Source organism: Dermacentor andersoni, chromosome 7, assembly GCF_023375885.2.
Source record: "Dermacentor andersoni chromosome 7, qqDerAnde1_hic_scaffold, whole genome shotgun sequence".
Taxonomy (NCBI): domain Eukaryota; kingdom Metazoa; phylum Arthropoda; class Arachnida; order Ixodida; family Ixodidae; genus Dermacentor; species Dermacentor andersoni.
The window spans coordinates 13,294,694-13,307,032 of record NC_092820.1 but is presented as its reverse complement, the minus strand read 5'-3'; the positions used below and the strand labels follow the sequence as shown (position 1 = coordinate 13,307,032).

At 46.6% G+C, this 12,339-nt stretch overlaps 1 protein-coding gene across 2 annotated transcripts in view; it reads right to left on the bottom strand.

Annotated features, from left to right (window-relative positions):
* The window catches only part of d4 (double PHD fingers d4), a 196,824-nt gene that overhangs the window by 144,933 nt on the left and 39,552 nt on the right, over window positions 1-12,339 (bottom strand). The window lies entirely within an intron of this gene.

Here is a 12,339-nt window from a genome sequence, read left to right as displayed (position 1 = left end):
GAAAAAAGAAGCAGAGGGAAATCGCACGCTGAGAAGACGGATAAACATACAGTGCAACGCAACTTGAGAGATAGTATTGAAATGTCCAAGGATTTAGAAGACAAAAAAAGACTGACTCGTCACGACGGCACATCACAGTTGCCATAGGCGTCGAAATCTCTATAACGAAAATTTTTTAACAGTTCTGATAGCGTCCATGCAACAATGGTTGCTTGTGTACTCTCAAATGCTCACATTCTGTGGTCTAAAGCTCATAGGACGGTGCGAAAACATGCTCGCAGTGAAAGCAAAACATTGTGCGCAGACATGCATGCAGACGCGCAGTCGGCCGCTGCGAACCCATGCAATCGCTGCATTGAGTCTTCATTCTGTTATGCTCCGTTTGGTTATACAGACAACGATGTGAAATATGTTCTTATAGAACAGATTGTTCTTATATGTGTTGTACGTAAACTATGTGAAATATGTTCTGTGAAAAATAAACGTCACGGCCGCCATGTTTTAGACATTACCTGGTCCCGCTTCTCAGCAGAACACCCTGTAGAGAAAGCACATAGCCTCCAATATGTAGCATGAAAAAAGAAAGGAAAAAAGAAAAGAGAGAAAGAAACACGCAGTGCGTCTGCATTTTTATCTTGAAGGTTGTGAGAGAGGCAGAGAACCGACCTGCAACACAGGCATTGGCCGTGCCTGGCCAGGTGCAAACACATCTCTTTCCAGTAAGGACTAAACATCATCATCATCATCAGCCAGGCTACACCCACTCCAGGGCAAAGGCTTCTCCCATACTTCTCCAACTACTCCGGTCATGTGCAAATTGTGGCCATGTTGTCCCTTCTTAATCTTAACTTAATAAAACTTCTTAATCTCATCCACCCATCTAACTTTCTGCCGCCCCCTGCTACGCTTCTCTCTTGTTGGAATCCAGTCCGTAACCCTTAAAGGGACACTAAAGGTTAATATTAAGTCAACGTGGACTGTTGAAATACCATCCCAGAAACCTCGAAACGCTTGTTCCATGCGAAGAAGAGACTTATTTTAAGAGAAAATGCATTCTGAAGCACCCACGTACCTCTAGTGCAGTTCAAATCGCCCGCCCTCCAATCAAGGAGTGGTGACGCCATGGTCTCATAGTGACGTTGCACCGTCGGTGAGTAAAACGGCGCCCGCTTATGGCACTACGGCTTTTCTGCGCAAAACGCAAATGCGCAGCCAGAAACAGAGCCAAGACAGAGCCAACAGCAGCGCGAAAGTGCAACTATGGTGGCTAGCGGAAGGGAAAGCGTGCGACGATAAGCTGGTTCTTTATTTTATGACGCCAACTTTGACACTCGTTGCAATGGACGACCCTGACAACGACACGTTGGCTCGTGATACAGGGCTCGACTTCAGTGATTTAAGCACCGATGAACATGACCCACTGCTGAGGGCTCGCGCTGCCGGCGTCGTTGTGTACTACTACGACAGCAACTGTATATCATGGCTGTACATATTCGCACATTTGTAGCTTTTCCTTCGTGAAAGCCAAATGCCACCCTCACCGCCCTGTCTTCGACCTGCAATTGTTCTTGTGCTTCGGAGAATGCAGGCAAGACCGACAGAACATCGCTACGGGAAAGCATTGCTTTGAAAGACACTCCACACGACTTCAGTAAGTCGGCGTGCGTTGCCGCAAGCGGCGCAGAGTCAAGCGAAAATGAAACCTTTCGACACTACTGAATGGGTAACGTCAAACCGTTATTTTTTCTTAGAATCGAATCGAACAGAAGTAGACAAGTAGCATTTTCTTCCCTCTCATAACCAAATGAAATGATCTTTTTAATACAAGCAGTTGAGTACTAGTGACATAAATTATGATGAGGAGTGCCTTCGTCATCCGGCTAGTAACGGAATGTCGCTGGGGAGTCTCAAATTGTGTCATGCATTTACCTCAATTTCTCAGCTACTAAAGCTCTGTTCGCGATTATATTGACACCTTAGACATTCTAGAGCATTGCTTTATCACTTTAACTTGACTTCACAGTAACCTTTAGTGTCCCTTTAATGACCATCGGTTATCTTCCCTCCACATAACATGCCCTGCCCATGCCCATTTCTGTTTCTTAATTTCAACTAAGATGCCATTAACTCACATTTGTTCTCTCACCCAATCTGCTCTCTTCTTATCCCCTTAACGTTACACCCATCATTTTTCTTTCCATAGCTCGTTGCGTCGTCCTCAATTTAAGTAGAACCCTTTTCGTAAGCCTCCAGGTTTCTGCCCCGTAGGTGAGTACTGGTAAGACACAGCTGTTATACAATTTACATACAAACATAATTAATGGAGTTCAGATGGCAACAAGTAACACCACGCAGCAGCCAGCATTTCGTAATCTTCTTCCTTTCTCTTCTTTTATACTTCTGTAATTAGATCCCCGGGTGCTAAAGCGCCGTCTCGGCGCATGGTAGGCGAAGAATTGTGAGCGAAGTATGGCTTCAGCCGCGAAACGTGCACAACGTCAACAGGCGTCTGACTTAAGGATGCATCAAAGGGTAGTGGCGAAATCTCATAATTTACATCGCTAACTTGGCGTAGGAATTTATAAGGCCCTGTGTAGAGAGAGAGAAGCTTCTAGGAGAGGCCAACCCGACGACACAGTGACCAGAGGAGCACCCAAGCAGATGGCACGAACTTAAACATTGCGATGGCAGCAGTCGTAACGCTCTTTCTGTAGGTGCTGTGAGGCTAATAAATGAGATCGGGCAACTTGACATGCATGTGAGCGCGATCGATGACTTCACGAGTGCACTCAGTAGCAACACGTGGCACAGAAGGGAGGATGGTGTCAAACAGCAATGTGGGGTCGCGACCATACAAGAGATAAAAGAGCAAATATCCTGCGGTGTCATGTCAGGACGAGTTATACACAAGCGTCACGTAAGCCAGCGTGGCGTCCCAGTCGCAGTGATCGTTGGAGACGTACATCGACAGCATCTCTGTGATTGTTCGGTTGAGACGTTCCGTAAGATCGTTCGTTTGTGGGTGGTAGGCGGCGGACAGCTTGTGCTCAGTTGCACAAGAGCGGAGGAGGTCGTCGACAACTCGAGATAAGAACGAGCGGCCAAGGTCTGTAACTGTCGAGGCGCACCATGGTGGCGAATGACATCGTGGAGTAGAAAATCGGCGATGTCTGTTGCGCAAATAGTTGGCAACGCCTTTGTTATCGCGCAGCGTGTCGCGTATGTCGTGGGTCGTGTGTGTCGTGTGTCGCGTAATCAGTAGCGACGGCGATACACTTATTCCCTCTAGTCGTCGTCCGAAAAGGACCAAGCAGGTCAAGGCCTACGTGAAAGAATGGTACAGAGGGAACTTCAATTGGATGGAGTCGTCCAACAGGTGCCAGGGGAGGTTTCTTACGGCGCTGACACAGTTCGCAAGTTGCGACATAACGACGCACAGAGCGGTAGAGACCCAGCCAGAAGAACCGGTGTTGTACGCGGTCGTATGTACACAAAACTCCAAGGTGATCTGCCGTCGGTGCATCGTGAAGTTGTTTGAGAACGATGTATCGCAGATGACGAGGAAGGGCAAGGTGCAACTCGGCCGCCAGGGTTGATATTGCGGCGGTAGAGGATGCCGTCGTGCAGCACGAACATGTGGCACATGCCGTCGGCGCGGCCAGATTGCACTCCAGCGATGATAGACTTTAAGGTTGCGTAGCGTTGTTGTTCAGTGCGCATGTCGGTCATGTCAGTCAAAGCCACCACGCAGATCACCAGATCATGCGCAACAGGATCGGAAGGATCCACGACGTGGCGCGAGAGGCAGTCAGCATCCTTGTGGAGGCATCCAGTCTTGTAATGGACATTAAATGAAAATTCCTGGAGCCGCAAAGCTCAACCACCAAGCCGTCCTGTCAGGTCCCGAAGGGAAGACAGCCAGCAGAGTGCGTGGTGGTCTGTGACAACCGAAAACGTGCGGCCGTACAATTATGGCCGGAACTTGGCGGCAGCCCAAACTAAAGCGAAGCACTCTCGCTCGGTGATGGGATAATTTCTCTTGGCAGGTGACAGCAGGCGGCTGGCGTAAGCTATCATACACTCGGTACCATTCTGTTGTTGGGCGAGAACAGCGCCAATGCCATGACCACTTACGTCAGTGTGGACTTAGGTCGGTGCAGATGGATCAAAGTGGGAAAGTACGGGAAGGGTGGTCACAAACCCGATAAGAGCAGCGAACGCATGAGCCTGCTCCGAGCCCCATGAGAATGGCGCGTTCTTCTTTCGAAGATCTGTCAAAGGCCAAGCAACGTTGGTGGTTTTTGACAAAACGGCAAAAGTAAGAACACAGGCCGATGAAGTAGCACACGTCAGAAGTAGAATGTGGCACAGGGAAACTGCTTACGGCATGAACTTTTTCCGGATCTGGTTGGACACCGGATGTGTCAACGAGGTGTCCCAACACGGTAATCTGACGGCGCCCGAATTGACACTTTGTGGAGTTCAGTTGAAGGCCAGCTTTTTGGAAGATCGCAAAAATTGCAGCGAGTCGGGTAAGGTGGCTGCTGAACATGGGAGAAAAAACAATAACGTCGTCAAGGTAACAAAGACAGGTGGTCCATTTGTAGCCTCGCAGAAGAGAGTCCATCATATGTTCAAATATCACAGGAGCATTGCATAGGCCAAAGGGCATGACTTTGAACTGATATAAGCCATCCAGCGTGATGAAGGCCGTCTTGTCACGGTCAATTTCATCAACTGAAATCTGCCAGTAGCAGGATGAAGATCGATGAACGAGAAGTGTTTAGCTCCGTGAAAGCAGTCCAAGGCATCATCGGTGCATGGTAGTGGCTAGACGTCTTTTCAAGTGATCTTGTTTAAATGGCGATAACTGACCCAAAAACGCCAGGTACCATTTCTATTTTTCACAAGGACGGTAGGAGAAGACCAAGGGCTGGCTGATGGCTCGATGACTCCCATGTGGAACATTTTGTCCACTTCTGATTGGATGACTCAACGCAATACACAATAGGGACGTCGACGAATAGGATTCGTGTCTCCAGTGTTTATACGGCGGTGAACAACAGATGTTTGGCCTAAAGGCCTGTCACCGAAATCAAAGATGTCACTGTACGATTCAAGCAGGAGACGTATGTCCATGGCCTGTGCAGAGGTGAAGTCAGGTGCAATAATTTTCGCAAAGTCATCCGTGAAGGAACCAGAGCTGTGAGCTGCAATTCGCACTAATAAGCCACTCCCAGCATTCAGACTCTCAATGTCAAATTCAGAACCACTAGAAATGCTGGCCAAGAACATGCCGCCCGGAATCACGTGAGGGCACAGGCTTAAATTCAGAAGCAGTAGAATGATGTCGTTATTAGTAACCCTGACCAACATATGCAGAACAGCAACATTCCGGTTCAAAAGCACGTCGATGATGGGGCGAAGCACATATTCACCTCCAGGAACCTGTGGCTGGGCAGTCAAAGTGACGTAAGTAACTGCCTCGGGTGACAGACGCACATCGTGAAGCGAGCACCAGTGCGGTGGGGCGGTGCTTGGAGCATTGGCGAATTGAGGCAGTTGTAACTGAAGAATGCCAGTCGCGCCTTCGATGAGCGCAGAATGAGTGGATGAAAAGTCCAATCCAAGGATAACGTCGTAAGGCCAGTTGTCGATCACAGCAAAGAGAACAGAAGTAGGGTGGCCGGCTTTAATTAAACGCACAGTACACATTCCAAGAACAACCAGCATGCCGCCATCAGCCACACGAAGTACTCGGGCAGCTGCTGGGGTGACGACATTCTTTAAACGTCTACGTAGGCTAGCACTCATCACAGACACGTGGGCTCTAGTGTGGACTAGTACTTCGACAGGTGTGCCGTCTATTTTAACGTCTATTACACTTCTCTTTGTGGGCACAGACAGAGGATTTGCTGCGGTAGTAGGCAATGCAGCACCACCTCTGAGGGCTGCATTTCTTAGTTTTCCAAAAGGGTGCGGCCAAACGTTACAAGGGACTAAAGGCGACATGGTTGCGGCGAACGGGAAGATGGACAGTGTGATTGCAGTGAATGAGACTGGTGTCCACGTGGCGATGGTGAGTGACTGTACCATGTGTTCCTAGCAGAGTTGTCGGCGCTGTTAGACTCGGCGGTGGGTGAAACATTGCAGGCATTTGCATCAAAACGGCTCAGGTTGGCCAGTGTTGAGGGCCACGAGTTGCGACTGTATCGGGCGGCATGACCACTGCAGCGACAGGTGAAACTTATCGGCTGAGCATCACAACGAAACTAGCTCAAATAACTGGGGTCGTAGGCAGGCTCAGATACGCTCTTCCATATACAGTAAAATTACTCCTCTATATATCCATTTTTTTACTCCTATTTAAACTATTGTCATTTAGTGTGGGTCACAGCCACAATTACCTGTCTTCAGCACATCTACATTTTGCAGAAGTTCCTTCGTCATGTTCACAATGTCCCCTGAGGCTCACCAAGCACGGATCTCTTTCTGCAAAGTAGTGTGCTGCAGATCCACAACTTGTAGAAATACTGCTTGAGCGTCCGATTTAAACTGGAAACACGGAGAAATGTCAATCACATACGTTACCTCGCTGATTTGCGTACCCAAGAAGCAACCTACAAGGCAAGGTATGCAGAGAATTGGGTAGTGCCGACCCCTCGAATAAATTCCGGTACAGAATGCCTGCAATTCACTCTTCCTTCCCTCTTAAATGCTTATGTATATAATAACTTTGATCTCCTCAGTGCATCAAACAGTGCTTTGCGTGCTATGTATGTTACAATGTAGGTTCTGTTTTTCTTTGTGGTGAATATTGCCTAAATATTGTGTAATCTTTTTGTTTTCTTTTGTACTTGTTCATTATTGTACAGTGCAGCCCATTTATGATATCGAGAAAGACAAAAAATATGATCGTTATAACCGATGGTAGCTATATCTGGACTGCAATTAAAAACAAAAAAACGCGGAACATACCTTTGCAGCTTCGAATTCACTACTTGCTCTAAAGAATAGATGATGTAGAAAGTAGGCCGTGAAAAACAAACTTTATTTCTAACGCCAATGACCATGTCAAGGGTTAGGCGCGCCAAAATAGTCCGAAATCTGCACTTGCTTTTGCGGCAGCTTCAGGTTCACAACCGCGATGTGCAGGGATTCCAGCTGCTGCGCGAACACTGACGGCAATCCCTTAGCATGCATAAAATCAATTAAGGAGTCGATTGACGACAGTGCACTTTGGGTGGACATCGAGGTCGGGGTAAAGGAGCGACTGTCAATCTCGTTGTCACTTTCGCTGCTGCCGTCGCCACCGTCGCACAACTTTGCTGTCTGTCGAGACAGCACATCTTCGGCGATCGCCTCGTCGGTTACCTCACCGCAGAATGAGGCAGCGCTGTCTGCAGTCAAAAACTCCTCCTTCGACGCACCACCTGTGTCACCAGTAGGAACGAGCTCCCAAGCTCGGTTATGTCAGCGGCTTCCACCGTGTTGGTCTCAGGTGTTGGTCTCAGTGGGTTGGGGAAGTTCGTCCTTGCGCACAAAGCCCGACTTTTTGAAGCAATTGTTGATGAACCACTGGTAAAGCGCCTCTTCAACATCGGCGTACAAAGGGTCTCTAACCCTTTTCCACTGATCGGCATGGCTCCTGCCTTCACAATCGCAGTGCTCCCGGTTTTCAAGATGGTTGATATCGTTAACTGGGCGAGCTCACACTTCTTCACAAGGGCGCTCACCTTGAAGCCGCATTGAGAGTCCTGCAAAATATCCATCTTTGTGTCAAGCGACACAGCTTTGCACTTTGTCGGCGCCATCTTCGAACTGGCTTGAACCGTTGGTTGCACGCTGCTTCGGTGGCATCAGCCTGCTATTGCGAGACAGAGATGCGGGACAGGCGCCACCACGCCGCTTTGCTTGTCGCTTTTTTTTTTTCTTTCTCTCTTTTTCGGAGCGACTGTAGCCGACGCGCATGAAGCAGCTAGCGCCATCTTGTGGTGCACTGCGCCTACTCAGCTATTCTCCGGTGCGCGGGCGGGGCGGGACGCGTTGTGCGGTAATGGCGGCAGATACGAACTTACGGAGGTAAACATCGCCTCGTCTCGACATTGTTCGACATTGTTCATTTCAGGGAACTAAGCAATGCAAATGTTACGATTATTTGGCACAGAAAACGCCGTCCAGAGGGCAAAATTTTGATCGTTATACCGCCAGTGTTCGCGCAGCAGCTGGAATCCATGCACACCGCGGTTGTGAAGCTGAAGCTGCCACAACAGCAAGTGCGATTTCGGACTATTTCGGCAAGATTGTTTTTCACGGCCTACTTTCTACATCATCTATTCTTTAAAGCAAGTAGCGAATTCGAAGCTGCAAAGGTATGTTCCGCGTTTTTTTTTTTTTTTTTTTAATAACTGCAGTCCAGATATAGCGATCATCGGTTATAACGATCATATTTTTCGTCTTTCTCGATATCGTTATAGGTGGACTGCACTGTATGTGGTATTGTTATAAGTGGACTGCACTGTGTAACTGTTATTAGACTGCAATTACCTTTGTTTTAAAAGCCTTGCTGTGAAGCCGCTGCCAAGCAAAAGGGGACTGCGGCTATGTCAAGCTATTTCTGACAGCTTCTTCTGCGCCTTCGCTGTCTGTATCTGTAGAAGGCAGAAATAAAGAATTTGATTTGATTTGGAGTCCACAGTTCTCCACTCAGTCGGATTGTGATAACGCGGACAGAAACGTCAGGGTGGAGCAAAATAGTAGAAGGGCATTGGTTAGCTCTTGGATTGGCGACAGCACATACAGAATGTAAATCAATGTTTTCAAGTTTTTGGCGAACGATGGCTTGTACGAGGGGAACGGAAAAAGTGGTAGCAACAGGGCTATGCGAACAGAAAGCTGCGGGCGCCATCGCATCCAGTTCACGTCGAATGATTCACACCACGTCCTCTGATGGCGATGCATGCTGCTGTGCGGGTTGATCTTCACACGTCGACGTTGCAGCAGTATTGGGAAGTCTGGCGGATGGGTGCAAGACGCGTCGGCTTATGGTCTGCTTGAATTGTCGGCACTCTTTAATAATAGCATCAACTGCAGGGCAGCTTTTGCACATGAGCAGATTAAAGGCATCGTCAGCAATGCCCTTAAGCACGTGCCCGACATTCTCAGCTTCCGTCATGTCGTGATCGGCTTTGCGACAAAGTGCCAGCATGTCCTAGATGTACGAGACATAGGACTTCGTGGGGGATTAGGCACGGGAGGCCAGCTCCTGCTTTGCGGCAATTTTACGGCCGGCTGGTTTGCCAAACAACTCTGTCAACTTTTCCTTACATTGGTCCCAGCTGGTTAGCTCCCCTTCGTGGTTTTCATACCATACCTTTGCTGTACCTCTTAGGTACAACAACAGGTTAGCTAGCATAAGCGTAGGGTCCCATCAGTTGATTCCACTCAGGCATTCGTACATAGCCACGCACTCTTCGACGTCGGCGCCATCAGTCCGACAGAAAGTTCCAGGATCCTTGGGTTGCACAATGACAACCGAAGGTGACAGCGACATAGCTGGCGACGGTGACGTTGGAGGCGGCAACGATGTTGATCCCGCGTGCTCACCGTCATTCATGGTGCGCACGGTGATGTGACGTCCACTGCAGAGCTCAGTTTCCAGCCGTGGTACCCCGCACTTCCACCAATATGTTACGGGGATGTTGAGGGTATAGAAAGACTGTATTTACAATATATATACAGGATGAGTCAGAGTAGTTAAGATGGCTGACTACCAACAACACGCAGCAGCCAGCGTCTCCCATCTTCTTCCTCTCTCTTCTATCACCCTTCCATAACAATATTAAAAAATACCATCTCAGTGTCTAGCAAATTTTTATTTCATTTTTCAGCAATCCTTAACTACTGGAATACTACCCTCTGACTGGAAGATAGCTAAAGTAATACGCATATTTAAAAGTGGAAACAGAACCTCAGCTGACAATTACTGTCCTATATCTCATACGTGCATTTGCTGCGAAATTCTAGAACATATAATTGCATCTTATGTTTTCAGTCATCTTGAGCACAATAAATTTTTTATGCTAATCAACATGGGTTTAGAAAGAATCATTCCTGCGAAACACAGTTATTCGAACTAATGACTGACTTGCATTTTAATATGAACGATAACCTACAAACTGATTGTATATTTCTTGACTTAGCCAAAGCCTTCGACCGGGTTGCTCACTGCTGCTTGATTTCAAAATTATCATGACTCCGTCTAGACTCGTTAACTTTATCATGGCTTCGTAACTTCCTTTCGCATCGCCAACAGTTCATACTTGTTAATAATCTGTCGTCTAATCTTTCCCCAGTTACCTCCGGTGTGCCGCAGCCCAGCGTTGTCTGTTCATTATTATTTCTTATTTATATAAATGATATACCTTATAACATTTCTTCCTGTATGCAAATATTCACGAATGATTGTATCATCTACCGTCCCATTAACTCTGCTAATGACCACCTGGCACTCCAATCCAATCTTCATCTTATCCAAGAGTGGTGCAAATCATGGTTAATGACCCTTATCATATTGAAATGTAAAGTCATCTCATTCAGCCGCAAACATAACAATTCTAGTTATACATACCATATTCAAGATGACTTACTATCTCACGTCTCCCATTACAAATATCTTGGTGTTAACCTTTCATCAGATCTTTCATGGTCATTTCATATCACATCCATATGCGCCATCGCCTCTAAGTCTTTAGGGTACCTATGCCGTAACCTCAGAAGTTTCCCTGCTAATATTTGCAAACTAGCCTACCTTACTTTTGCCCGCCTACAACTTGAGTTTGCTTCCTCCATTTGGTCTCCTTATCATAAAAACATGGTCACCATTTTAGAATCCATCCAAAATAGGGCCACACGATTCATCTCAAGAAACTATAACTAGCATATAAGCGTCACTCCGATTAAAACTGATCTTTTTCTCCAATATTTAGGCACACACCATGACATCGCTCTACTAACAGTATTTCACACGTATGTACATTCCAATAGATCATGTTCCTTTCACCTCAATGTCCTGTCCTGCACGTCCAAAAGATGGCCCTATCATTTGAGTCTTACACGCATCTATGATCACACTTCAGCTTTTTACTCATCAACATTTCGATGGGCCATCAGATTATGGAATAATCAACCAGACAGCATCGCATCTCTGTCTAATCCTGATACATTCCACCACCAACTTATTACACATTTCACTGAAGCCGTCGTTTAGCACGTTTCATATTCATGTTTCAGCTCATGCTTATCCATGTTTCATATTTCAGTTCATATTTTGAAGTTAAGCATTTCGTTTCTCTCTCTTTTTTTTACATTTGCTTTAACAACACTTGACGAATTGTGCACTTATTCATGCGCCATGCGCATTTTATGTTATCGTTTGCTTTAATTCATGTACCATATTTCTTCTCTTTATTTCTGCATTGCTTAGTCTCTTCTTCTTTACTGCTATTATGTGCACAAATTTTATTTACCCTGTATTGTACTTTTTTCTTTTTTACCTGGTTGTGTATGCACTGTTGGGATTTTCTGCCCCCCCTCCTTACACTATGCCCTACGGGCCTGTACAAATAAATAAATAAAAATAAATACTGAGTGAATAAAAAGGCATGGATGGCATCAGAAATTTTTCAAGGCTGAATGCAAAAGTTAGATCGACAGTTTTCTGCAGTGAATCGCAAGGTACTAATCATGCTTGACAATTGCAGTGCAGATAATATTGTTGCATACGTTTGGGAAAACATGCTTGGGCACATCATCGCTAACTGTTTTACACTTCATTGAACCCGAGCCCTGCGATGCTACAGTGGCCAAAGTGTCGCCAGACGACAATGCAGGTAACTGCCAGAATTTCAGAAGTGTACTGCCCGATTGAGTGACACTCGCCTATTAGACCGGTATTGATGACGAGGTTGCTACACACAGCTTCCTGACAAACAAAAAAAATCCGAGGATACCTAAGCACTTCTTATGAGTTGTGAATGTGAAAGCATTAATGTCCCATTGAATGCCGCTGAGCAGTTAAGAGTTTTGCGCTGTGAGTAATGTCATTAAGTTTTGCTGCGGGGTAGGTTATTGAGTTTTGTGATTAAATTGGTGCGTTTTTCTTTCTTTTTTTATAGTTCCTACATTAACATATTAGCATGAGCTGCAGACAGGAGTCATTTCGACAATATTGCTGAGAAATAAAGGACGCTGCATGTCACTGATGTACTGTGCGGCAAGAAACTAAGGAATTGGCAGCGGCCACCAAGACCAGCAGGCACGCGCAGCAGCTAAGCCCAG